The 26,317-nt window shown below is 48.9% G+C and overlaps 1 protein-coding gene across 1 annotated transcript in view; it reads left to right on the forward strand.

The window, feature by feature from the left end:
* The window catches only part of LOC132388853 (regulating synaptic membrane exocytosis protein 4-like), a gene marked incomplete at both ends in the record, with an annotated part of 113,131 nt that overhangs the window by 38,588 nt on the left and 48,226 nt on the right, over positions 1-26,317 (forward strand). The window lies entirely within an intron of this gene.

Genomic DNA, 26,317 nt, shown 5'->3' on the forward strand with positions numbered 1-26,317 from the left:
TGACCTGCTGAGTTGCTCCAGCATTTTGCACACGTTACTTTGCATTTCCAGCATCTGCAGAATCTCCGAGCTTATCTCATGTAATCTGTTGTCTTGCAGCAGCAGTACATAAAAATTGTTAGTTACAATGAGAAATATAAAGGGATTAAATAAGTAGGGCAAAAGTGAGGCAGTGTTCGTGGTTCGTTGTCCATTCAGAAATCAGATGGCAGAGAGCAAAAAGCCTTTCCTGAACAATGGGTGTGTATCTCCTGTCGGTAGCAATGAGAAGAAGGCATGTCTTGGGTGGTGAGGATCCTTAATGATAGATGCTGCCTTCTTGAGAAATCACCTTTTCAAAGGTGTCCTCAATGGAGGGGAGGCTAGTTCCCTTGGTGGAGCTGTAGAGTTCACAGCCTCTGCAGTTTTTCCCAGTCCTCTGTACCAGGCAGTGATGCAACCAGACTTGGTACTCTCTGCAGTACACTGGTAGGAATTTGCCAAATGTATTGCATTCAGTGTCTGCCACAATCACTGTGCATCGGTCACGGTGGGAGCATCTCGTTTTTTCTGTGTTTATAGCCTTCCCCTCTCTATCCTATCAACTCTAATCAATTTAAAACATCCCAATTGGATGATCTGTTAATCCCCACACAAGGGGATTACTAGATCCACTTGTGTAGCCTGTCCATGCAGTTAATCCTGAGATCTGGTGAATCTGTGACCACCAGCTTTAATGACCAAAATCACCATGACCTGCAAGAGAGCACATTTTGCAGTCTCACACCGAAACAGCCGTTCATCCCAAATCATCCCTGCTGTTCTCTTTGCCTTGTCCTACATTCAGTTCCTTTCTTCATACTTAATGAGTTTCCCCTTCAATCCATTTCCATTTTTACCACCATTATTGTTTGTGGCATTAAGTTGCCTATTTTCAGAACCAGAATCCCAATCAAGTCTAATATCATTGACATACCTTGTGAAATAGGTTTTTGCCACAGCATTATAGTGCAATACATTAAAAATTGCAATAGAAAGTACATGTAAGAGTTAATCAAAGTAGTAGTGCAAAAAGAGGAAAAATAGTGAGGTAGTGTAAACAACACACACAAAACGAAGGGTCTCAGCCGGAAACGTCGGCAATGCTTCTCCCTATAGATGCTGCCTGACCTGCTGCGTTCCACCAGCATTTTGAGTGTGGTTTGAATTTCCAGCATCTGCAGATTTCCTCGTGTGAGGTAGTGTACATGGGTTCATTGTGCATTCAGAAGTTTGATGGCAGAGGGTTAGAAGTTGTTCCTAAAACATTGAGTGTGTGCCTTTGGGCCCCTATACCTTCTCCTTGATGGTAGCAATGAGAAGAGGGTACGTCCTGGGTGATGGGGTCCTTAATGATGGATGTTGCTTTTTTGAGGTATCACCAATGGAAAATGTTCCCGATGGTGGGGAGGCCAGTGCCCGTGATGAAGCTGGCTGAGTTTACAACTTTCTGCAGCTTTTTCTGATCCTGCGCAGTGGCCCCTCCATACCAGGTGGTGATGCAGCCGGTTAGAATGCTGTCTATGGCCCACCCTGTACTATGGATGTATGTTAGCATACAGAAGTGGGGGGGGTTGTGTTGGCCTAAACCTTACATCTCTCTTATGCCCTTCATCAAGCAACCCCATCACTTCAGACGAGATTTTGCAGATGCTGGAAATCTGGAACAGTAAACACAAAATGCTGGAGGAACTCTGCAGGTCAGGCAGCATCAGGGGAGGGGAATAAACAGTTGATGTTTCTGGCCAAGACCCTCATTAGGATTGGAAAGGAGGGGAAGCAGAAGCCAGAATAAGAAGCTGGAGGAGGGGAAGGAGGACAAGCTGGCAGGTGATGAGTGGGACCAGGTGAGGGGAAGGTGGAGGATGGGTACAAGTTGGCAGGTGATGGGTGGGACCAGGTGAGGGGAAGGTGGGAGGATGGGTACAAGCTGGCAGGTGATGTGTGGAACCAGGTGAGGGGAAGGTGGAGGATGGGTACAAGCTGGCAGGTGATGTGTGGGACCAGGTGAGGGGAAGGTGGGAGGATGGGTACAAGTTGGCAGGTGATGTGTGGAACCAGGTGAGGGGAAGGTGGGAGGATGGGTACAAGCTGGCAGGTGATGGGTGGGACCAGGTGAGGGGAAGGTGGGAGGATGGGTACAAGTTGGCAGGTGATGTGTGGAACCAGGTGAGGGGAAGGTGGGAGGATGGGTACAAGTTGGCAGGTGATGGGTGGGACCAGGTGAGGGGAAGGTGGGAGGATGGGTACAAGCTGGCAGGTGATGGGTGGGACCAGGTGAGGGGAAGGTGGGAGGATGGGTACAAGCTGGCAGGTGATGGGTGGGACCAGGTGAGGGGGAGGGTGGGAGGATGGGTACAAGTTGGCAGGTGATGGGTGGGACCAGGTGAGGGGAAGGTGGGAGGATGGGTACAAGTTGGCAGGTGATGGGTGGGACCAGGTGAGGGGAAGGTGGGAGGATGGGTACAAGCTGGCAGGTGATGGGTGGGACCAGGTGAGGGGAAGGTGGGAGGATGGGTACAAGCTTGCAGGTGATGGGTGGGACCAGGTGAGGGGGAGGGTGGGAGGATGGGTACAAGTTGGCAGGTGATGGGTGGGACCAGGTGAGGGGAAGGTGGGAGGATGGGTACAAGTTGGCAGGTGATGGGTGGGACCAGGTGAGGGGAAGGTGGGAGGATGGGTACAAGCTGGCAGGTGATGGGTGGGACCAGGTGAGGGGAAGGTGGGAGGATGGGTACAAGTTGGCAGGTGATGGGTGGGACCAGGTGAGGGGAAGGTGGGAGGATGGGTACAAGTTGGCAGGTGATGGGTGGGACCAGGTGAGGGGGAGGGTGGGAGGATGGGTACAAGCTGGCAGGTGATGGGTGGGACCAGGTGAGGGGAAGGTGGGAGGATGGGTACAAGTTGGCAGGTGATGGGTGGGACCAGGTGAGGGGGAGGGTGGGAGGATGGGTACAAGCTGGCAGGTGATGGGTGGGACCAGGTGAGGGGGAGGGTGGGAGGATGGGTACAAGCTGGCAGGTGATGGGTGGGACCAGGTGAGGGGAAGGTGGGAGGATGGGTACAAGTTGGCAGGTGATGTGTGGAACCAGGTGAGGGGAAGGTGGGAGGATGGGTACAAGTTGGCAGGTGATGGGTGGGACCAGGTGAGGGGAAGGTGGGAGGATGGGTACAAGCTGGCAGGTGATGGGTGGGACCAGGTGAGGGGAAGGTGGGAGGATGGGTACAAGTTGGCAGGTGATGGGTGGGACCAGGTGAGGGGAAGGTGGGAGGATGGGTACAAGTTGGCAGGTGATGGGTGGGACCAGGTGAGGGGAAGGTGGGAGGATGGGTACAAGCTGGCAGGTGATGGGTGGGACCAGGTGAGGGGAAGGTGGGAGGATGGGTACAAGCTGGCAGGTGATGGGTGGGACCAGGTGAGGGGGAGGGTGGGAGGATGGGTACAAGCTGGCAGGTGATGGGTGGGACCAGGTGAGGGGAAGGTGGGAGGATGGGTACAAGTTGGCAGGTGATGTGTGGAACCAGGTGAGGGGAAGGTGGGAGGATGGGTACAAGTTGGCAGGTGATGGGTGGGACCAGGTGAGGGGAAGGTGGGAGGATGGGTACAAGCTGGCAGGTGATGGGTGGGACCAGGTGAGGGGAAGGTGGGAGGATGAGTACAAGTTGGCAGGTGATGGGTGGGACCAGGTGAGGGGAAGGTGGGAGGATGGGTACAAGCTGGCAGGTGATGGGTGGGACCAGGTGAGGGGAAGGTGGAGGATGGGTACAAGCTGGCAGGTGATGGGTGGGACCAGGTGAGGGGAAGGTGGGAGGATGGGTACAAGCTGGCAGGTGATGGGTGGGACCAGGTGAGGGGAAGGTGGGAGGATGGGTACAAGTTGGCAGGTGATGGGTGGGACCAGGTGAGGGGAAGGTGGGAGGATGGGTACAAGTTGGCAGGTGATGGGTGGGACCAGGTGAGGGGAAGGTGGGAGGATGGGTACAAGCTGGCAGGTGATGGGTGGGACCAGGTGAGGGGAAGGTGGGGGGATGGGTACAAGCTGGCAGGTGATGGGTGGGACCAGGTGAGGGGAAGGTGGAGGATGGGTACAAGCTGGCAGGTGATGGGTGGGACCAGGTGAGGGGAAGGTGGGAGGATGGGTACAAGCTGGCAGGTGATGGGTGGGACCAGGTGAGGGGAAGGTGGGGGGATGGGTACAAGCTGGCAGGTGATGGGTGGGACCAGGTGAGGGAGAGGGTGGGAGGATGGGTACAAGCTGGCAGGTGATGTGTGGGACCAGGTGAGGGGAAGGTGGGAGGATGGGTACAAGTTGGCAGGTGATGGGTGGGACCAGGTGAGGGGAAGGTGGAGGATGGGTACAAGCTGGCAGGTGATGGGTGGGACCAGGTGAGGGGAAGGTGGGAGGATGGGTACAAGCTGGCAGGTGATGGGTGGGACCAGGTGAGGGGAAGGTGGGGGGATGGGTACAAGCTGGCAGGTGATGGGTGGGACCAGGTGAGGGGAAGGTGGAGGATGGGTACAAGCTGGCAGGTGATGGGTGGGACCAGGTGAGGGGAAGGTGGGAGGATGGGTACAAGCTGGCAGGTGATGGGTGGGACCAGGTGAGGGGAAGGTGGGAGGATGGGTACAAGTTGGCAGGTGATGGGTGGGACCAGGTGAGGGAGAGGGTGGGAGGATGGGTACAGGATGGCAGGTGATGGGTGGGACCAGGTGAGGGGGAGGGTGGGAGGATGGGTACAAGCTGGCAGGTGATGGGTGGGACCAGGTGAGGGGAAGGTGGGAGGATGGGTACAAGTTGGCAGGTGATGTGTGGGACCAGGTGAGGGGAAGGTGGGAGGATGGGTACAAGTTGGCAGGTGATGGGTGGGACCAGGTGAGGGGGAGGGTGGGAGGATGGGTACAAGCTGGCAGGTGATGGGTGGGACCAGGTGAGGGGAAGGTGGGAGGATGGGTACAAGTTGGCAGGTGATGGGTGGGACCAGGTGAGGGGAAGGTGGGGGGATGGGTACAAGTTGGCAGGTGATGGGTGGGACCAGGTGAGGGGGAGGTGGGGGGATGGGTACAAGTTGGCAGGTGATGGGTGGGACCAGGTGAGGGGAAGGTGGGAGGATGGGTACAAGTTGGCAGGTGATGTGTGGGACCAGGTGAGCCAGGTGAGGGGGAAGGTGGGAGGATGGGGGGTGGGGGATGAAATGAAAAGCTGGGTGGTGATAGGTGGAAGTGGTGGGAGGATGGAAAGGAAATAACCTGAGAGGAGAGTGGACCATTGGAGGAGGAAAACCAGAATGAGGAATGGAAAATGTGAGTACAGAGAGTATGGCGAAATTACTAGATTATTGATATTGGTGTTCACGCTGTCAGGTTGGAGGCTACCCACATGGAATGAGGAGTTGTCTTTCCCTCCCTTTCTCTCCATAGATGCTGCCTGACCTGCTGAGGTCCTCCAGCATTTTTATTTACTTATTTAGAAATTACGGCGTGGAACAAATCTTTCCAGCCCACCGAGCCAGACCCACCTCTGTAACCCTAACCTAATCACAGGACAATTTACAAGGCCAATTAACCTAACTGGTACATCTTTGGACTGTGGGAGGAAAGTAGGACATGCTGAGGAAACCCACACATTCACTGTGAGGACTTGCAAACTCCATACAGACAGCGCAGGAACTGAACTCGTACCTTGGACAACCCGAGCTGTAATGGCATTGTGCTAACAGCTGTGCTACTGTGGTGCCCCATTCTGGGTGTGTTACCCCTTCACTTCTCTTTCCATGAGCAAGCCCCTGAAGCTTGTTCACCCTGTCACAGCTCTGGTGTTATCCTTATAAATCTTTCTGCATGATTGCAGCCTCACATTCTGCACCGGCAGAATTGCACTCACTTCTCCGAGTGGGCCACAGGCAAGGTTCGATACCAGTTTGGCACTGTTGTACTTTGCAGTCCTGTGTATTGAAATAAACCCTACTCTGTAGTTGCTTTTATCATCAGAGAATAAATACATAAATCACCAAAATGTACTAAGAAGTAGCTCAGTTTAATTTCCCAAGTAGCATGTGATGTCTTTATTTTATTATCAAAATGTAATGCTGATGTTGGAAATGAGTTACCACAACTTGCCCAGTTCTGCCGTTCTGTCAGCCTCCTCTCGACTATCTGTCCCTAACAGCTGATGCCAGAGAGTTACAGAGCAGCATAGCACAGAAACAGGACCTTCAGCCCGATTATAGACTATAAGACAAAGGAGCAGAAGTCGGCCATTCGGCCCATCAACCTTTCACTGCTACGGGCAGAGGTTCTTACTTGCTTCAAAAAGGCAACAATTATACCAGAATAACATGGGCTGCCTTAATGACTATCACCCGGTAGCACTCACATCGATAGTGATGAAATGCTTTGAGAGATTGGTTATGACTAGACTGAACTCCTGTCTCAGCAAGGATCTGGACCCACTGCAATTTGCCTATCGCCACAATAGGTCAACGGCAGACGCAGTCTCAGTGGCTCTCCACATGGCTTTAGACCACCTGGACAACACAAACACCTATGTCAGGATGCTGTTCATCGACTATAGCTCAGCATTTAATACCATAATTTCCACAATCCTGATTGAGAAATTGCAGAACCTGGGCCTCTGTATCTCCCTCTGCAATTGGATCCTCAACTTCCTAGCTGGAAGAACACAATCTGCGCGGATTGGTGATAACATCTCCTCCTCGCTGACGATCAACACTGGCGCACCTCGGGTGTGTGCTTAGCCCACTGCTCTACTCTCTGTATACACATGACTATGTACCTAGACATAGCTCAAATACCATCTATAAATTTGCTGACGATACACCCATTGTTGGTAGAATCTCAGGTGGTGACGAGAGGGCGTACAGGAGCGAGATATGCCAACTAGTGGCGTCACAGCAACAACCTGACACTCAACGTCAGTAAGACCAAAGAACTGATTGTGGACTTCAGGAAGGATAACACCTACTAATTCTCAGAGGGATCAGAAGTGGAGAGGGTGAGCAGATTCAAGTTCCTGTGTGTCAAGATTTCTGAGGATCTAACCTGGTCCCAACATATCGATGTAGTTACAAAGAAGGCAAGACAGTGGCTATACTTTATCAGGAGTTTGAAGAGATTTGGCATGTCAACAAATACACTCAAAAACTTCTACAGCTGTACTGTGGAGAGCATTCTGACAGGCTGCATCACTGCCTGGTAATGAGGGGCTACTGCACAGGACCGAAAGAAGCTGCAGAATGTTATAAATCTAGTCAGCTCCATCTTGGGTACTAGCCTACAAAGTACCCAGGACATCTTCAGGGAGCAGTGTCTCAGAAAGGCAGCGTACATTATTAAGGACCTCCAGCACCCAGGGCATGCTCTTTTCTCACTGTTATCATCAGGGATGAGGTACAGAAACCTGAAGGCACACACTCTGCGATTCAGGAACAGCTTCTTCCCCTCTGCCATCTGATTCCAAAATGGGTATTGAAGCTTTGGACACTAACTCACTTTTTAAAAAAAATATACAGTATTGCTGTTTTTGCATTTTTTATCTATTCAATATACATAATTGATTTACTTGTTTATTATTATGTTTCATTTTATTTATTATTTTTTCTCTCTGCTAGATTATGTACTGCATTGAACAGCTGCTGCTAAGACAACAAATTTCACGTCACATGCCGGTGATAGTAAACCTGATTCTGAAAATACAACTAAATTAAACTAGTGTCCTCCAGTTTTAAACACACCTACCACGGGGAATAGACACCGACTATCTACGCTAACTGTGCTTCTCGTGATGCTATAACCATATATCATGTCAACTTCAGTCTCGCTCACTCCAGGGAGTGAAAGACTGGGGAAAGGCCTAACCTATCCAAGCTCTCCCAATAACTCAAGCCCTCCGAAACAAGCAGCCTCCCTCTCAATCTTATGTATACAGCATACAGAGATACAGCACTTCTGGCCCAATCAGCCTGCACCACCCAGTTGCACCTGTGGTTCCAATTAACCTATTAACCTACTAACCCATACGCCTTGGGGTTTTGTGGGAGGAAGCCAGTGTGGCCACGGGAAGGGGGTACAGATTCCTTCCAGAGAGCTGTGGAATTGAACCCTGAGTTTCCATCACTGGTGCTGTGAGTGATTTTGCTAACTGCTATGTTATTGACCCCACCCCCCTCCCCAAGCTGCATGGCCAGTATGCATAACACAAGGTTTCCGCTGTAGCTCGATACAATAAACCAATTTACTGTCAATATAAGGTGGAATTCAGAAGAACCTTTTGTTATCTGGAGGGACTGAGTTGAGGAATGTAAATGCCAGGGATTCAGTATCACTGTTGAGTGGCAGCACTGCATCGCTACATGTAAAGCTGTAATTCACAGTAAGAAATGGCAGTGTTCATGGGTTTGTTCTTCATTCAGAAATCTCTTGGCGGAGGCGAAGATGCTGTTCCTGAAGAGGTGTAGGGGACGAGAGGAGGAGAAAGTGATGATAAAGGGGTGAAATGAAGAAGGCTGACAGGGTTATGAGGAGAATTCATGCAAATGAAAATGGGGAAAAGCTGCTCGCTTCAAAATCCAAATAAACCCCAATCAGGGAAAATGCAAATTTCTAAACTTCGGGGGAAAAATTGAGAGCCAGCACAAATGGAGCTTGTTATTTCTTGGAGCGGACTCCTTCGCATTGAATAATGTGGACTCTTTGTTAGCAGTTGCAATACGTACAACACTTGTACCTTGTTAAAATATCACTTGGATATCATGGTGGCTATTATATGTGTGAATGCTGGTGCAGACTGCTTTCCTGCTGCCAGTTCTGACTCATTCCACTACAACACGACAATATCCAGATCCCCTATTCCCATCTAATAATCGACTGAGAAATATGACTGTCAGACTACTAGACAGCTCCACACTGTTGAGAGGGAACGGCCTATCTAGACCCAACCTATTGCCATGCCAACACACCATACAAGGAGAAAATGCAAAAGAGTATTCCGCCATTGGTCTTGTCTCTCTGCCAGCAGCCATTAAAATCTCCACAGCTTGGTCTGCGCCACTGTCTCTAGGGCAACTCTTTCGTCTTTCTGTCGCTAATTGAAGCCTCACTCCAGAGGGGTCGAGAGAGCGGGTGGGATGGATCGAGGTTGATGACAAGCTGTTGGCTGGATAATTCAGCATAGTTCTCAGGATCAGGCAGAGATAAACTTGCCCACGTTGGCAGATGGAATACAGTGTGGGAAAGTGCCTGGTCAAGCACTTGGGCAGAAGGAATAAAGGTGTACATTATTTTCTAAAAATCGAACAAATTCAGAAACCAGAGATGCAAAGAGACTTGGGAGTCCTGAAGCAGTCCCTAAAGGTTAATTTACAGGCTGAGTCATTGACAAGGAAGGCAAATGCAACATTTAGCATTCATTTTGAGAGGACTAGAATATAAAAGCAAGGATGTAATGTAATTAAAAGCCACTGGTCAAACTGCACTTGGAATATTGTGAGTAGTTTTGTACATCTCATCTATGAAAAGATGTGTTGACATTGAAGAGGGTCCAGAATAGGTTCACAAGAATTATCCTGGAACGAAAGGGTTAATGTACGAGGGGTGGTTGATGGCTCTGGGCTTGTATTCATTGGAGTTTAGAAGAATGAAAGGGGACTTCATTGAAACCTATCGAATATTGAAGACCACGATAGAGTGGATGTGGAGAGGATATTTCCTAGAATGGGTGAGTCTAGGTCCAGAGGACACAACCTCAGAGTAGAGCAATGTCCAATTAGGACACTTGAAGCATTTCTTTAGCTAGAGCATTGTGAATCTGTGGAATTGATTGCCATGGACAACCATGGATACCAAGCCAATAGGTATATTTAAAGGGCAGGTTAGTAGCTATGAGTGAGGGTGTCAAAGCTTAGATGGGGAGAAGGCAGGAGAATGGGGTTGAGAGGAATGGTTGAACAGGCTTGATGGGCTGAATGGCCTAATCCTGCTCCAGTGTTTCATGGTTTTATGAGTGAAGAGATTAGATTTATTGAGTCCTGACGAAGGGTCTCGGCCCAAAACGTCGACAGCGCTTCTCCCTATAGATGCTGCCTGGCCTGCTGCGTTCCACCAGCATTTTGTGGGTGTTGTTGTTTAGATTTATTTGTTTCCTTTGCACTGATGTGTTGAATTGATTGAAGGGATATGATTATTTGTCACATGCACATCAGAGTATTGAAACAGTGAAACATGCCATTTGTATCAATGCAGTTCGTGGATTGTGCTGGAGGCAGCCTGCGCGAGTCCCCATTTATCATTTAATTCTGATTATAAAGATTAGCTTTATTTGTCGGGAGGGTAAGTGTGTACAGTATTCTCCACCTCCCCCCCCCACCCCACCCCAAAGTTAGGGTATCAGGAGCTGAAGGGCATAGGTTGAAGATGAGGGGAGGGGGTGGAAATTCCATGTTCTCTCTGGGTCTTTCTGGTCAGTGGGCCAGGCAGTCAGTGTTTGGGTTGAGACCCCGGATATGGCCCAACCCAACCCACAGAGTTTCTCCTGCACCTTATGAGTTGTTTGTAGTGCAGAAGCTTTTATTGTCCATCTCCCAGGGTGAACAAAGTTCAGAGCAAACTTAATGCATTTTATCATATTGAGACCGTGAGTTGTAGATTTCTTGAGAGTGAGTCCATAGACTCACATTTCAGTGTTGGGGTGAGTGAAGCTGTGTTAAAGTTATCACCTTGAGTTCAAGAGGTGTAATAACTGTTCCTGAAGCTGGTGATGAGAGTGTGGGCAGCAGTGAGAAGGCCTGGGCCTGGGAATCCTTGATGATGGACGCTGCTGTCCTGCAACAAAGTTTTACGTAGATGCGTTTGATGGATTGGGCCATACGTTTTACAGGCTTTTCCTCTGAGGAGGGCTTTACCTGGGATGGACTGGGCCATATCCACTAAGTTTTTGAGGCCATCCATCAGTTTGTTGATTTTCAAGAAGCAACAGACACACGAAGGGGGTCGTTAGTGTATCAGGCTCTGTCCAAAATCGTTCTCATTTACACTGTCTTATCATAGAGCTGCTTGGCTCTCCCGCAACATTGAAACCTAACTGAAAGTCACAAATCAGATACACACAGATTAAAATAGTTAATAAGATTTGTGTTGATCTAAAAACAAGGCAGCAATTTAATAATAAATTGCGTCATGCTGGTTCTGCAGGAAATGCTTGCATAAAAGAGCAGCATCCGTCATCAGGGACCCCACCATCCAGCCAAGCTGTCTTCACGCTGCTCTCACTGGGAAGGTACAGGAACTTTAGGTCCCTACCACATGATATAGTGCCAACCATACAATGCAGGAGCAGTATTAGGCCGTTCAGCCCATCCAGTCTGCTCAATCATGAATGGCAGAACAGACTTCTTGCAACTGTTAATCCCCTTACCAATCAAGAACTACTTGATCTCTGCCATTGACTTGGCCTCCACAGCCTTCTGTGACAATGAATTCCACTTGCTCTCTCCTTGCTGCCATTGGTCAGGAGGCACTCAGACCCAGACCACCAGGTTTAGGAACAGATATTACGCCTCAGCCATCAGGCTCCTGAACCAAAGGAGGAAACTCACCTCAACACTGAACTGCTCCCACGGACTTAGGTTATCAATATGTATTGTTTGTTTATTTATTTTTGTATTTGCACAATTTATCTTTTACGTTATGGTTGTTAGTGTAGTTTTTTGATTATTCGTTTCTACTACTTTGTTCTACAGTGCATGCCTGCAAGAAAAGAATCTCGGGGGTAGTATATGGTGACATATGCGTACTTTGATAATAAATATAATTGAACTATCGATGCAGGAACGAAGAGGTAAATTTCATGGTGGATTTACCAGAATCAGTAGACTCTAGACGTCCTGACAGGTTTGGTCTAGGAGTGAAGATAAGATGCACGACCTTTGGTACTGAGGGCAACAACTTCATCAAGGAAGTTGCATCAAGGAATGACGATGCTCTGGGAAAAGGTCCTGACAGGTTTGGTCTAGGAGTGAAGATAAGATGCACGACCTTTGGTACTGAGGGCAACAACTTCATCAAGGAAGTTGCATCAAGGAATGACGATGCTCTGGGAAAAGGTTCAGGAGCGTGAATTGTCTCTTGGCCAGATATCCTAGTCCCAGGACATCCCTGCAGGAGTTCCTCAGGGCAGTATCCTGTCTTCATTTGCTTCACCAGTGATCGACCTTCCATCATGAGATTTCACACACACTGGTGCAGTGCGGGCACGAGTAAGTGGTGGCTGTGGTCGGTGGTTGCTCACTCTCTCCTTTCACAGCCGCCGCTTGTTCTCAGCGGAGGTCACTCTCATGTAGTGCGGCTCCCTGTTGAACAGGTTTCCTCCAGGTGTATCTATTGAGTGCAATGTCTTCCAGTTTTCAGACTTGATGTTGGAATTTCTTCAGGATGATTCTGATGTTATCTTTGAGGTGTTTCCTCTGCCCATTAGGGTCTCGCTGAACTTTCAGCTAGGAGCCAAGGATCTGTTTGGAGAGTTGCAAGTTAGGCATCCCAGTGACATAACCAGTCTATCAGAGTTGGTGTTGCTTTGTGACGGTGGAAATGTTGTTCATGTTGGCCTCCTGTTGGTGTATCTGTCCTTCCAGCTGATCCTCAAAATTCTTTGTAAGGTTCTTTCATGGTGCCATCTCACGCAGTGCCAACTGACTGTAATAAATCCTCAGACAGTGCCTAATCAGCAAAAAAAATCAGCATTGTTTCCAGAAGTTGAACTGCATCTCCCCAGTTAACGTAAGTGGATGGGTACTCTGCATCAGCACACTTCAGATAGATCTTGTCCAACTACTTAACAAAACGAACACTCTTAATTAACATCATTACAGCAGGATTTATGGAGCTGTTGACAGTTCACCAGTTTGGCAGGACCTGTGGATTACACTGGGGACCAGGGTGATTGCCAACAAGACTGGTGTTTTAAAGAAGGTAACACTCACGGCTTTTTCCTGTGAATTTTCCCAGTTAATAACATTTCACTATGGTAGCAGTGCTGAGGAGGAACAGAAAAAAATGGTGACAGGAACGCAAGTTCATATTAACACACTCAAAATGTTGGAGGAACTCAACAGGTCAGTCAGCATCTATGGAGGGGAATAAACAGTAGATGTTTCCAGCTGAGAACCTTCAGGGTGGGAAAGGAAGGGGGAAGAAGCCAGAATAATGTGGGGGGTGGGGGAAGAATAAGTGAATTGAGTGTTCTTATTAAAACCTATTGAATATTGAGAGGCCTAGATAGAGTGGACATGGAGAGGTTGTTTCCTATAGTGGAGAGGTCTAGGACCAGAGGCACAGCCTCAGAATAGAGGAATGTCCCTCTGGAACAGAGATAAGGAACTTCTTTAGCCAGAAGGTGGTGAATCTGTGGAATTCATGCCGCAGACGGCATGTAGAGGCCAAGTCATTTAAAGTGGAGTTCGACAGGTTTTTGTTTAGTCAGGGCATTAAAGGGAGGAGGCAGGAGAATGGGGCTGAGATGAAAAATAAATCAGCTATGATCGAATGGTGAAGGACACTTTAGGCTGAATGGCCTAATACTGCTCCTATGTCTTGTGGAAGGTGTACAGGTTAGCAGGTGATGGGTGAGGGGTGTGGGGGATGAAGTGAGATATAACAAGGAGTCTTTGCCAGAGAGAAATTCCTTCCTGTTGGCGAGAGCATTGGAAACCAGAGGGCACGTTGAAGATACTGGCAAAAGAAGCAAGGATGAAGTGAGCAGTTTTGTGAGTTGATGAATGGTTGGCACTTGAAATGCAGTGACTGATTTAATCCAGGCTTTTGAAAAGAAATTGGATTAGTTGTTGGATGTTGGTGCATTACAAGGATCCTGGTATTGATTGGGGACAGAGCCCATGCTACTGCAGAGAACTCGGAAGGAGCACAGTTTTAAATCTAGTAATTTTCATGTTAATGTTGTCAGTGGTGAGACTCGTCTTTTAATGCTGAACCCTTACCAGCCTTCTAAGGATCAACTTTACTTGTATTAGGAACTTGGTGTTGGTCAGGGTGTGACGTACAGTGAAAAACAAGAACATTCAACAGTTACAGAGAATAAAGAATTATATAAGTTATTTTCTTTAAAAGAATTATGGAGTGCCAAGGTAGCGCAGCAGATAGTGCAGGTGCTAATGCAGCTCGGGGCATCATAGTTTGGAGTTCAGTTCCAGCGTCCTCGATTATAAGTTTTATATTCCTTCCTGTGAGTGTGTGGGTTTCCTCCCACAGTCCAAAGGCCCCCTAGTAAATAGGTTAATTGGTTGTTGTAAATTGCACTGTGATAAATTAGGATTAAATCAGTGGGTTGCTGGCTCCTTGGGCCAGAAAGGCCAGTTCCTCACTATGTCCCTAAATAAATAAGTAATTGTATGTAAATGAAAAATGCTGATAAAGTGAGAGGTTGGAGTACAGATATAGAATAAAATGTGCATAGCTATGCAATTCCCAGCATATTTACAATGTAAACAGCATTATCCAAAGCGGTTTAAAGAGTTTCTGGTGCAGTGATGAGTAATGGATTGGGATGGGGGGGGGGGGGGTGCTAACAGATTAACTGCCTGGGGAAGAAACTTCTAAAATGGCATGAAGTTTTTATTTTAATAACCCTTTTGTGTTTTCCAGAAGGGAGCTTTTGGAAAATTGAATGTAAATTTATTGTCAAAGTGCATACAGTATATTTCACAATGCGTTACCATGAGATTCATTTTCTTGTTGGCATTTACAGGAAAAATAAAGAAATGCTATAGAATTTGAGAAACTATATAAGGACTGTTAGACAGCCAATGTTGAAAACAAACCAAACTGCAAATTAAAAAAATAATAATACCAAGGAGATGAGTTGTAAATTGTCCTTAAAGGTAAGCTGCCTTATTTTCTGCTTTTTCCTACATTCCAGTGATGTACGGGTTAGGGTTGGTAAGGTGTGGACAAGATACGTTGACGTTGGAAACATGGGGAAAGTTGCAAGCTGCTCCAATGCAGTCCTCGCTGATTGGATTCGATGCAGATGATGCACTTCATTGTACATGTGACAAATAAAGTTAACCTTTGGAACTCCTATCTATCTTCCATGAAAGCAGGTTGTTGAATTACCCTGGTACCCTCTAGAGCAGTGCACAAATGCTAACCAAGCAGAGTTATTTCAGTTTTACCTTTTGTATTCATCACTAATTTTTCTTTCATGTGCTCTATAAAGCTTCCTTAATAGATGCATAACAGCTTGGCACGGCAACTGCTCAGCACTCGACCCCCAGAAACTGCAGAGAGTTGTGGACTCAACTCAGTACATCGCGGAAACCAGCCTCACGCCCATGAATTCTGCATACACACACTTCTTGCTGCCTCGGTTTAGCAGCCAGATTCCATTCACCCTGGGGATTGTCTTCTTTCCCCCTCCCCCACCCCTAATTGGGCAAAAATTACAAAAGCCTGAAAGCACGTATCACCAGCTTCCAGGACAGCTTCTACCCCCACTGTTATCAGACTCTTGAACAATAAGATGGACACGTCCTCACAATCCACCTCGTTACGGCCTTGCCCCTAACTGTCTACCTGTATACATGGCCAACATAACCAGAATGTGTGGCGATACTTGTGGGCTGCCCCCAGCACGTCCTTGGGTGTGCTGGTTGCTAATGCAAATGACACATTTCACTGTATGTTTCGATGTACCTGTGCTAAATAAGCTCGAGTCCTGCACAGTGCTTTCTCAGTAACTGTAACACTTTATTCGATTTCCCTCTATTGATGCTGCCTGACTTGCTGAGTTCCTCCAGCATTTTGTGTGTGTTGCTCTGGATTTAACTTCAAAAGCAACTTAAGATGCAACTTTAACGTTCTCAGCACTATAATTTCAGATAATGGGCCATCACAAAGAGAGCACAGCAGCTCCTGCACTTTCTTAGAAGAGTGTACAGATCTGGATGACATCAAACAGTTTGACAGAGTTCTTTACAAGTGTGGTGGAGAGCATGTTGACTGGTCTAGTCACAGCCTGGTATGAAAACACTAATGGCCTCGAGTGGAAAAGCCTACAAAAAGTAGTGGACACGGCCCAGTCCATCAAGAGTAAAGCCCTCCGCACCATTGAGCACACCTACACAAAGCCTGTCGTAGGAAAGCCATATCCGTCATCAAAAACCCTCACCGCCCAGGCCCTGTTTCATCTCACTGCGGGCGGGCAGGCGGCCACCAGGAAGAAGGTACAGGAACCTCAGGACTCTCACCACCAGGTTTAGGTACAGTTACTACTTCAACCATCAGACTCTTGAATCAGAGTGGGATTACTTCACTTACCCGAGCACCGAACTGTTCCCACAGCCTATGGACTCATTTTCAACTTGTGATCTCTATTTTTTATTTATTATTATGATTATTATTATTTATTTTTGTATTTGTAGTTTGTGTCTTTTGCACACTGGTGAATCCTCAACTGGTGCGGTCTTTCACTGATTCTGTTATGGATTTATTGAGTATGCCCACAAGAAAATGAATGTAGTTTTTTTCTTTTTGCATTTGCAGTTTGTTGTCTTTTACATATTGGTTGTTTTTTTTTCCATCCTGTGTGGTCTTTCATTGATTCTATGTGTTTTTGTATTTACTGTGAATGCCCACAAGGAAATGTTATATACGGTGACATATATGTACTTTGGTAATAGATTTACTTTGAACTTTGATTTCCATCTTCTCTTGTGTCCCCCGTCAGGAGGACCTCAAAGCACTCTGCTTCCTAACGACAACAAACCCAACTGGTTGCCCTCCACAATCACTCTCTGCCATCAGACTGAACTCGTCCTCACTCTCAATAATTTCTTCTTCGGCTCCTCCCATTTCTTTTAAACAAAAGGACTTGTGTGTGTCCCAGCTCTGCCTGCCTTTTTGTCGGCTGTGTAGAACAGTCTATGTTCCAAGCTGACACTGCTCTCGTTCCCAGCTGACACTGCTCTTGTTTCCCAACTCTTCCTTCATTGACAACTGCATTGCTGCTGCTTCCTGCATCCAGGCTGAGCTTGACATCTTCAACTTTGCCTCTAACTGCCCTTAAGTTACCAAAACCTCCTCTTTCTCAATTTCTCTGTCTCACTCTCTATGGAGACAGTTTCTCTACTGATGTCTTTTACAAACCCACTGACTCTCTCAGCTACCTGGACTGTACCTCTTCCCCCCTGTCACTGTAAAAATGCTGACCCCCTTCTCTCAGTTCTTCCGTCTCCTCCGCATCTGCTCTCAGGATGAGGCTTTTTGTTCACAAGCTACTAAGATATCTTCCTCCTTCAAAGAAGAGGCATCCCTTCCTCCACCATCAGTGCTGTCCTCACCCATATCTCTTCCATTTCGAGCATGTCTGCCCTTACCCCACCCTCCCACCACCCCTCCAGAGATAGGGTTCCTTTTGTCCTCAACTGCCACCCCACCAGTCTCCATATCCAGCACATAACTTCTGCCATCTCCAATGTGATGCCACCAACAAGCACATCTTGCCCTCCCCCACATGACTCCCTTGTCCACTCGTTCATCCCTCACAAATGATCTCCCTTCTGGTACTTATCCTTGCAAGCAGAACAAGTGCCTCACCTGCCCCGGCACCATTCATCTCCTCCATCACTACCATTCAGGGCCCAAACAGTCCTTCCAGGAGAGGCAACTCTTCACCTGTGAGTCTGTTGGGGTCATTGCTGGGCTCCCAGTGTGGATATCAGTGAAATCTGACGGAGACTGCGAGACCACTTTGCCAACATCTACGCCCAAACTGCCAGAAAAAGTGGGATCTCCCCGTAGCCACCCATTTCAATTCTACTTCCCATTCCCATTCCGACACATCTTCCCCTATGGCTGTGATGAGGCCACACTCAGGCTGAAGGAGCAGCACCTTATATTCCATCTGGGTAGCCTCCAATCTGATGGCATAAGCATCAATTTCTCGAACTTTTGGTAATTTCCCCCTCAACCCCTCCTTTATTCCTGTTTTCCCCTTCTCACCTTATCTCCTTACCTGCATATCACCTCCCTCTGGTGCTCCTCCCCCTTCCCTTTCTTCCCTGGTCCACTATTCTCTTCTATCAGATTCCCCCTTCGTCCAGCTCTTTATCTCTTTTTTTCACCAATCAACTTCCCAGCTCTTACTTCACCCCCTTTCTCTCTCTGGGTTTCACCAATCACCTACCATGTTCTTCCCCCTCCCCACCTTTTTACTCTGACCTCTTTCTTTCCAGTCCTGGTGAAGCGTCTCGGCCTGAAACGTTGCCTGTACTTTCTTCCACAGATGCTGCCTGGCCAGCTGAGTTCCTCCAGCATTGCGTATGTGTTTCTCTGTCTCTGTTAATTGGCCTTGTACTACCTCGATGCACTGTGGTAATGAAATGATCAGTATGCAAGACAAGATTTTGCCGAACCTCAGCACATGTGGCAATAATAAACCAATTTAGCAGTCGAAGATCTCCTTGGTCAGCAGTGCGACGGCCAAGTTGTTGTGCTCTACCTACCTGCACCGCAACCCACCTCTCAAATGGCTTGTGAAATAAGTTTGGCAGTCAGAAATAATGAACGGGTTGAAGCAGCATTGTTGTCAGCGGCTACAATTCCGCTGACTCTGCCATCAGAGCAGGATGTAAGATTTGTATTGGTGCATTGTTTTTGACAGTTTGTGAAATACAATTGTCGAAATGCTCCCGAGATACAAAGAGGGAGAAGGGGCTGGGGTTTTGTATAGTTACTCGGGCGATGTGGCCAGGTCAGCATTTGGATTCACTTCAGCCTTGGAGTCTTGTTGGGTCAACAACGATGTTGTGGAGTCTTGAGCCACAGCTGGATCTGGATAAGGCATTATTCAGATAGCGCCTGGAGTATTGTGAGCAATTTTGGGCCCTTTATCTAAGAAAGGATGTGCTGGCATTGGAGGAGGTCAGAGGAGATTCACGAGAATGATTCCAAGAATGAAAGGGTTAATGTGTGAGGAGCGTTTGATGGCTCTGGGCCTGTACTTGCTGCAGTTCGGAAGAATGGGTGGGGGGGGGGAATCTCGTGAAAACCTATTGAATATTGAAAGGCCTAGATAGAGTGGATACCAAGAGGATGTTCTCCTAGCGGGATGTCCCTTTAGAGCAGCGATGAAGGAGAATTCCTTTAGCCCACAGAACGGTGAATCTGTGGAATTCATTGCCACAGGTGTCTTTCATTGGAAATATTTAAAATGGAGGTCAACAGGTTCTTAATTAATCAGAGTGTCAAAGATTACAGGTAGAAGGCAGGAGAATGGAGTTGTGAGGGATAATAAAACAGCCACAATGGGATGGCAGAACAGACTTGATGGGCCAAATGGCCTAATTTGCTCCACTGAGTTATGGATAGGGCAAGCTAGACTTCCTTCCCTGAAGGATCTCATAAACCACGTGTTTATAACGGTTTTCTGGTTTTCTAGGCAGAAATATAAAACATGGCAGGCTAATCCAGAAGCTGGGAATGCAGGAATCCAGGGTGAAGTGGCCATTGGGATTCTGAACTGACAGAGGGTAGTGATCGAAGGGACTTAATGTAGCTGGGGGACTGTGATTAGTGGCATTCCACAGGAGTTTGCATTGGGACCTCTGCTGTTTGTGATGGACACACAGTAAATGGCCCGGATGAAGATGTAGACTGGTGGCTTAGTGAGTTTGCAGATGATATGAAGTTCCATAGTGTTGTGAATAGTGTGGGAGACTGGCAAAGAATCCAGTGGGGTATAGAGCAGATACAAGCATGGCAGATGGAGTTTAACCTGGCCAAATATGAGGTGTTGCACCTTGGCAGGTCAAATGTGAAGCAACAGCACACTGTTAAGGGCAAGACTCTTTACCAGTGTTGATGAGCAGAGGGACGTTGGTATCCAAGTCCCTAGCTTCCTGAAAGTGGCCACACAGATTGATAGGGCAGCTTATAAAGGTTGCAGCTTTATAAAACTCTGGTTGGGTTGTATCTGGAGTATTGCGAACAGTTCTGGCTGTCAGGAAGGATGTCGAGGCTTTGGAGAGAGTACGGAAGAGCTTTACCAGGATGCTGCCTGGATTAGAGGGCATGTGCTGGCAAAGGGTTGGACACACTTGGGTTGTTTTCTCTGGAGTGCTGGAGGCTGAGCGGAGATCGGATAGAGGTTTACAAGATTAAGAGACACAGATAGAGTAGATGGACAATATCTTTTTTTTCCTGGGTTTGAAATGTTTAATACAGAAAGGCACACATTTCAGGTGAGAGGTGATCATTTCAAAGGAGATGTGAGGGGCAAGTTTTCTTACACAGAGTGGTGAGTGCTTGGAATGGGCTGCCTGGGCAAGTGGTAGAGACAGAAACATCAGGGACTGTTGAGAGACATTTAGATCGGCAGACGAATGTGAGGACAGTGGACGGATATGGACATTGTGATTAGTTCAGCTGGCCATTTGGTTTGACACAACATTTCCCTGTGCTGTACGGTGTAATCGGGCTGGAGGGAAGAACGGGCTTGTTTTGCTGCCTGTTGTGTTCGGTGTTGTTCTGCTGAGTATTGTCGGCCTGCTCTGTTGGTGCAGGACTGTGTGGTGGCATTTGCAGGCTGCCCCCAGTATGTCCCTGCCTGTGTTGGTTGTTATTGTGAATGATGCATTTCACTGTGTGTAGTTATTTCTCCCATCTCCCTTGCACCAGATTACAGATAAAGGAGAGTTTCATTTAACACGCGTATGTTGAAACATAAAGTGAAATGCATCATTTGTGTCAACGAACAACAGTCTGACAACATAGCGTGCCCACTACTTACTAATCCTAGCCCGTACGTCTTTGGACTGTGAGTGGAAACCCACGCAGTCCCGGGGAGAACATACAAACTCTTAGTGACACGAATTGAACCCTGATCTTGCAGCTGTTACTGTAAAGTGTAACGTAGCTGTTAGCACAACCTTTTGACCAGTGCAGGAAGGTAAACATTTTATAAAAAGTCTCATCTATTTTGAGATAGAGCAAGGATGACAGACCCTTCTGACCCAATGAGCCCAACGCCACCCAGTTACACCCACGTGCCCAGTGAACCCGCTAACCTGTACGTTTTTGGATTGTGAGAGGGAACCGGAGCACCCAGAGGAAACCCACACGGTCACAGAGATAATGTACAAACTCCTCACAGACTGTATTGGGAATTGGATCCTGGTGGGAGACTGCTAGCACTGAAAAGTGATGGCGCTAACCGCTGCCCATCTATAACAGTTAAACTTGAGCCTTGAAATACCAGTAAAATAGCTTGCCCACTGCATTACTGGCCTTGCTACATGGACTGTCAGGACTAATGGCATTTCTTTCCGCAATTTTCACCATGTTGCATTGACGAGCCAATTGAACCAGCACTAAATTGCATTTGTGAAAATTTCTGAATCTAAGTGCAACACTTGGGGAAATCAGAATCAGGTTTATTATCACGGACATATGTCATGAAATTTGTTGTTTTGCAGCAGCAGAACATTGTAACACATAAAATGTATTTACAATAATAATATACAGAAATAAGGGCAATATTGTGAGAAGGTGTTTATGGGTTCAGGAACCATTCAGAAATTGAAGTTACAATAAGAAATATATTAAAAATAAATAGGTAGTGGAAAGGGAGAGCTAATGTTCATGGACCATTCAGAAATCTGATGGTAGAGAGGAAGAAGCTGTTCCTAGAATGTCGAGCGTGTGTCTTCAGGCTCCTGTACCCACTCCCTGATGGTAGCAATGAGAAGAGGGCATGTCCTGGGCAGTGGTGGCCCTCCGACCGGGCACTCCCTAGGGATCCCAATGTAGTTTGTCCAGCATGCAGATGGGGGTGGTTGCCCTTTCCCGTAGAACGTTCCTTCAGGAATTAGATGCATGTCCTGGAAAGTGTGCGCATAGTTTTAGTGGGCAATGCATTAACCGCTGGTCCTGATCACAGGACAGTCCCGGGATAACGTCTGGCTCCGACACCACCACACTGGGAATCCTGATCACAGGACAGTCCCGGGATAATGTCTGGCTCCGACACCACCACACTGGGAATCCTGACCACAGGACAGTCCCTGGATAACGTCTGGCTCCGACACCACCACACTGGGAATCCTGATCACAGAGCAGTCCCGGGATAACGTCTGGCTCCGACACCACCACACTGGGAATCCTGATCACAGGACAGTCCCTGGATAACGTCTGGCTCCGACACCACCACACTGGGAATCCTGATCACAGGACAGTCCCGGGATAATGTCTGGCTCCAACACCACACTGGGAATCCTGATCACAGGACAGTCCCGGGATAACGTCTGGCTCCGACACCACCACACTGGGAATCCTGATCACAGGACAGTCCCGGGATAATGTCTGGCTCCGACACCACCACACTGGGAATCCTGATCACAGGACAGTCCCGGGATAACGTCTGGCTCCGACACCACCACACTGGGAATCCTGATCACAGGACAGTCCCTGGATAACGTCTGGCTCCGACACCACCACACTGGGAATCCTGATCACAGGACAGTCCCGGGATAATGTCTGGCTCCAACACCACACTGGGAATCCTGATCACAGGACAGTCCCGGGATAACGTCTGGCTCCGACACCACATTGGGAGTTCTGCATGAAATATGAAGTTTAATTAAATGATTCCAGACAGACGAGGCTCATTAGCTGTGGTTCTTGGAGAAAGGAAACTCTGATCTCAAACCTCCGCTGACCTGTGGTATATCCATTTCAAGGGGACGGCTTCGGGAGTAAGCCCAGAGAGGAAAATCCGGACCTGGAGTTGCTCAGGGAGTTGAGTTCAGCACTGGCACCTCCTGTGGTGCAGCTGGTGCTGAACTCTACCGGTCTGTGCCGTTCCTTCGGGTTCATCAGTTGCATGGAGAGGGGGAGCTTGCTCTCCAAATCGCACTGGCCAGGCTGGCATCTCTAGACAGCTTGGACGCAACATCCATTGTCAACCCTGACCAACAGAGGGCCTCAACTAAATTATGGCTGGTAGGCTCCTCAAGTTGAAAACTTGCGGCGAAGTCGCCCAAGAACAGATTTGTATCAGTCTGAAGGCTTTGGGAGTGTGGAAGACTCATCTCAGCAGCAGACTGAAACAGTTTCCTTTCCTGGAAGGATTCCGCTCGGCAAAGCTTTTGGTCCGTGTCTCTTCAGCGCTGAGCAGTGGTGTGGCTGATGGATTGCCAAAGTCTAACTTTGCTGGGAGTGGGGACGAATTTATCTGTAACAGCGGGAAACCCCTCTAATTTGAGTGCCTTGTTCAGGGTGACGAGGTGAAGAGGACTTTGGAGAGGACTGGCCCGGGGTAAAGCCTTTACTTTAACACCCCACAAACCTCCCTGCCTATTCACTCCTTTTTTTTCCCTCCTGTCCCATCTTGTCTATGAAGTGTTTGTTTCTGACTTTGCTGCTGTTCTGCTGGGTATAAACTGTGTAATATTTCAGAGCTGGTGTTGAACTTTTGAATTTCTGACTCCTATGGCTGCTGCATCTCCAAGGTGTCGTTAGCGGAGACTGCGGGCTGGGGAGATCCAGCTCACAAAGAGGACCACCCGTTCAAATTACTGACTTTAAAGAACGCTGTGCCTACTTCGGCTGGTAGGAATGCCACTGTAAAAGCCATGGCGGAGACTGCTGGAGGCCATCAGGGTATTGTTGTGTCAGCGGTTTCCAATGGGAAGACTATTTTCTATTCGAAGTCGGCGAGTGATGTGTTTTTTTTTGGCCCTCAGTCAGGGGTTAAGGGTGGGGAGGGTTTTCATGCAGGTGCAGCGGTGATACCCCCCCTTTGCGCTTCGTAGGTGAGGTGCGATCCAAAATGACCCCAGTACGGTACAGGGCAGCCCGAGGGGTAATGAGCACCTTTTCTCATGTCATCATATGCAGCTGGAGCAGGGTGGGGCAGCTTCAGGTTTATTTTGAAGAGCATTACTATACCATCCTGTGAGCTACGGGCCGCCCGAGGTGCCATGCCTGTAAGGAGTTTGAGCATATTCGGAAGAATTGCCCGAACCGTTGGGCTGCCAGTTCTCAGGGGCACAGGGTAATATGATGGCTGGACTTTTCCCTGCTGTGTTCCTCCCCCTGTCGCCCACCCCTCTGTCCCACTGGCTGTGGAAGTCGTGGTTGGGCACGGTGTGAATGACGCTGAGGGGTGAGTTCAAGAAAAAGCACCCGAAGGCTTTTCCCCTGGAGAAGGAGTGGGTAGTTGTTGAATCAAGGACGGAAGGTCCTGTGGCTCCTGAGATCCAGCAAGAGCCTGGGGAAGTTGAGGGAGGGGTAAGTGCTGCCGGAGACTGAGGACGCCACTGAAATGGAGGTCAATGTGCCTCAGCGTATCTGCAGTCTGAAAAGTCGGTGAGGAGGAAGATTGTACCCCTGGAAAAGGTCGTGTGTACGGAGTATGTCCCCTCAGAGCTGGAGGGGAGCCCTGTCGTGCAGGAGCTCTCTGCTGGGGAGGCATCTTCTGAGCGAATGTCCCCCGGGCTGGTGAGCAGCACCACTGTATGTAGAGGGGACGTGTGGGGAGGCACACTGACCTTCAGCACGGAGAGGGTCAAAGCCCTGTAAAGCCTGTGGCTGGAGGGTCACCGGTGGGATTAGTTTCCCAGGTCACAGGGCATTCCTGGATCGCCATCCCGGGCAGCTCATCAGCGGGAGTGTGTCCCAGGAGGCGATGACTCTCCTGGTGCTGATTCCGGGGAGAGTGAAGAGGGTGTGGGGATGGGAGGCCCAGCAAATTCGTATCCGGCTGTGGGAGGGATTCTGGATCCAGTGGTGGTGGGGCGTCCCTCTGTCACTGGTCCTGGGGATGGGTGAGTGCCTGTGTTGCGGTCTCCCGTTAGGACTGTGGTGAGATCTCCCGTTAGGACTGTGGTGGGATCTCCCGTTAGGACTGTGGTGGGGTCTCCCGTTAGGACTGTGGTGGGGTCTCCCGTTAGGACTGTGGTGGGATCTCCCGTTAGGACTGTGGTGGGGTCTCCCGTTAGGCCTGTGGTGGGGTCTCCCGTTAGGCCTGTGGTGGGGTCTCCCGTTAGGCCTGTGGTGGGGTCTCCCGTTAGGATAGTGGTGAGATCTCCCGTTAGGACTGTGGTGAGATCTCCCTTTAGGATAGTGGTGAGATCTCCCGTTAGGACTGTGGTGAGATCTCCCTTTAGGCCTGTGGTGGGGTCTCCCGTTAGGCCTGTGGTGGGGTCTCCCGTTAGGATAGTGGTGAGATCTCCCGTTAGGACTGTGGTGGGGTCTCCCATTAGGACTGTGGTGGGGTCTCCCGTTAAGACTGTTGTGGGGGTCTCCCGTTAGGACTGTGTTGGGGTCTCCTGTTAGGACTGTGGTGAGGAGTGAGTGGTCACGTCGGGTGCAGACGATGGCTGCTTGGAGGGAGACGAGAGTGTTGGATGTGGTGAGAGGGGAGAGGAGCTCTCTTAAAGCCAAGTTGGCCGCCTTTCTTGATCCCAGCAGTGAGTCCCAGCCCGTTTCCGTGGAGGAGATCCGGGAGTTCATGAAGGACGACCGGAGGAAACCGTTCATGGGGTCTGCAAAGGGATCGCTCAGTCTATCTGCACTTTCCTCCAAAGGACAGGAGGAGAGCCGAAATGACCTGTCAGGAGAAGTGCCGGTTTAAGAGACTCCTGGAGAAGGGTTGTAGGTGAAGATGGGAGAAGACTGAAAGGAGTGTTCTGCTCCTTCTCCCAGGGGCTCTGGTGAGGGTCTCAGTAAGATGCCCTGTCAAGTTCAGTGTGGCAACCCTTCATGTCCATGGTGGTAGTGGGGCCCTGTCAGTGGGCCGGCAGACCTGCGGTGATGATCTTGCTGGGTCCCCTCACTGTTCCGGGAGATGGCTCCTGGAATGGCGAGGTGGTGGGGGTCCACGTGGGTGGCTGCCTTTCTGGCCACGTTTTCCCAGCCTGACATATTGCAGGTTCAGGAACTCGTGCCAGGCCGGCTGTTTCACGTCGCTGTGCATCGGTACGGTGTGCCAACGCATTTTGTAAATATGTACGCCCTTGAGCCTGGCCCGATGCAGGCGTGCCTGTTCTGAGAGTGGTCACGTTGCTGGGGTCCATAGATCATTGTGAGTGCCTTACCCGGGAGGGGGGGGGTGATTTTAATTGTCTCGAGGAGAGGGATTGCACTGGCCCCCAGAGTAGTCGAGGATCAGTAGGAGCGTTGAGGTAGTTGGTCGTACCCTCTGCCTTGCTTGATGTCCAGCGGAGCCTTCACCCTGCATTACATCCTATTACACGCCCTGCATTCTTGTTC

Source organism: Hypanus sabinus, unplaced genomic scaffold, assembly GCF_030144855.1.
Source record: "Hypanus sabinus isolate sHypSab1 unplaced genomic scaffold, sHypSab1.hap1 scaffold_428, whole genome shotgun sequence".
NCBI classification, from domain to species: Eukaryota; Metazoa; Chordata; class Chondrichthyes; order Myliobatiformes; family Dasyatidae; genus Hypanus; species Hypanus sabinus.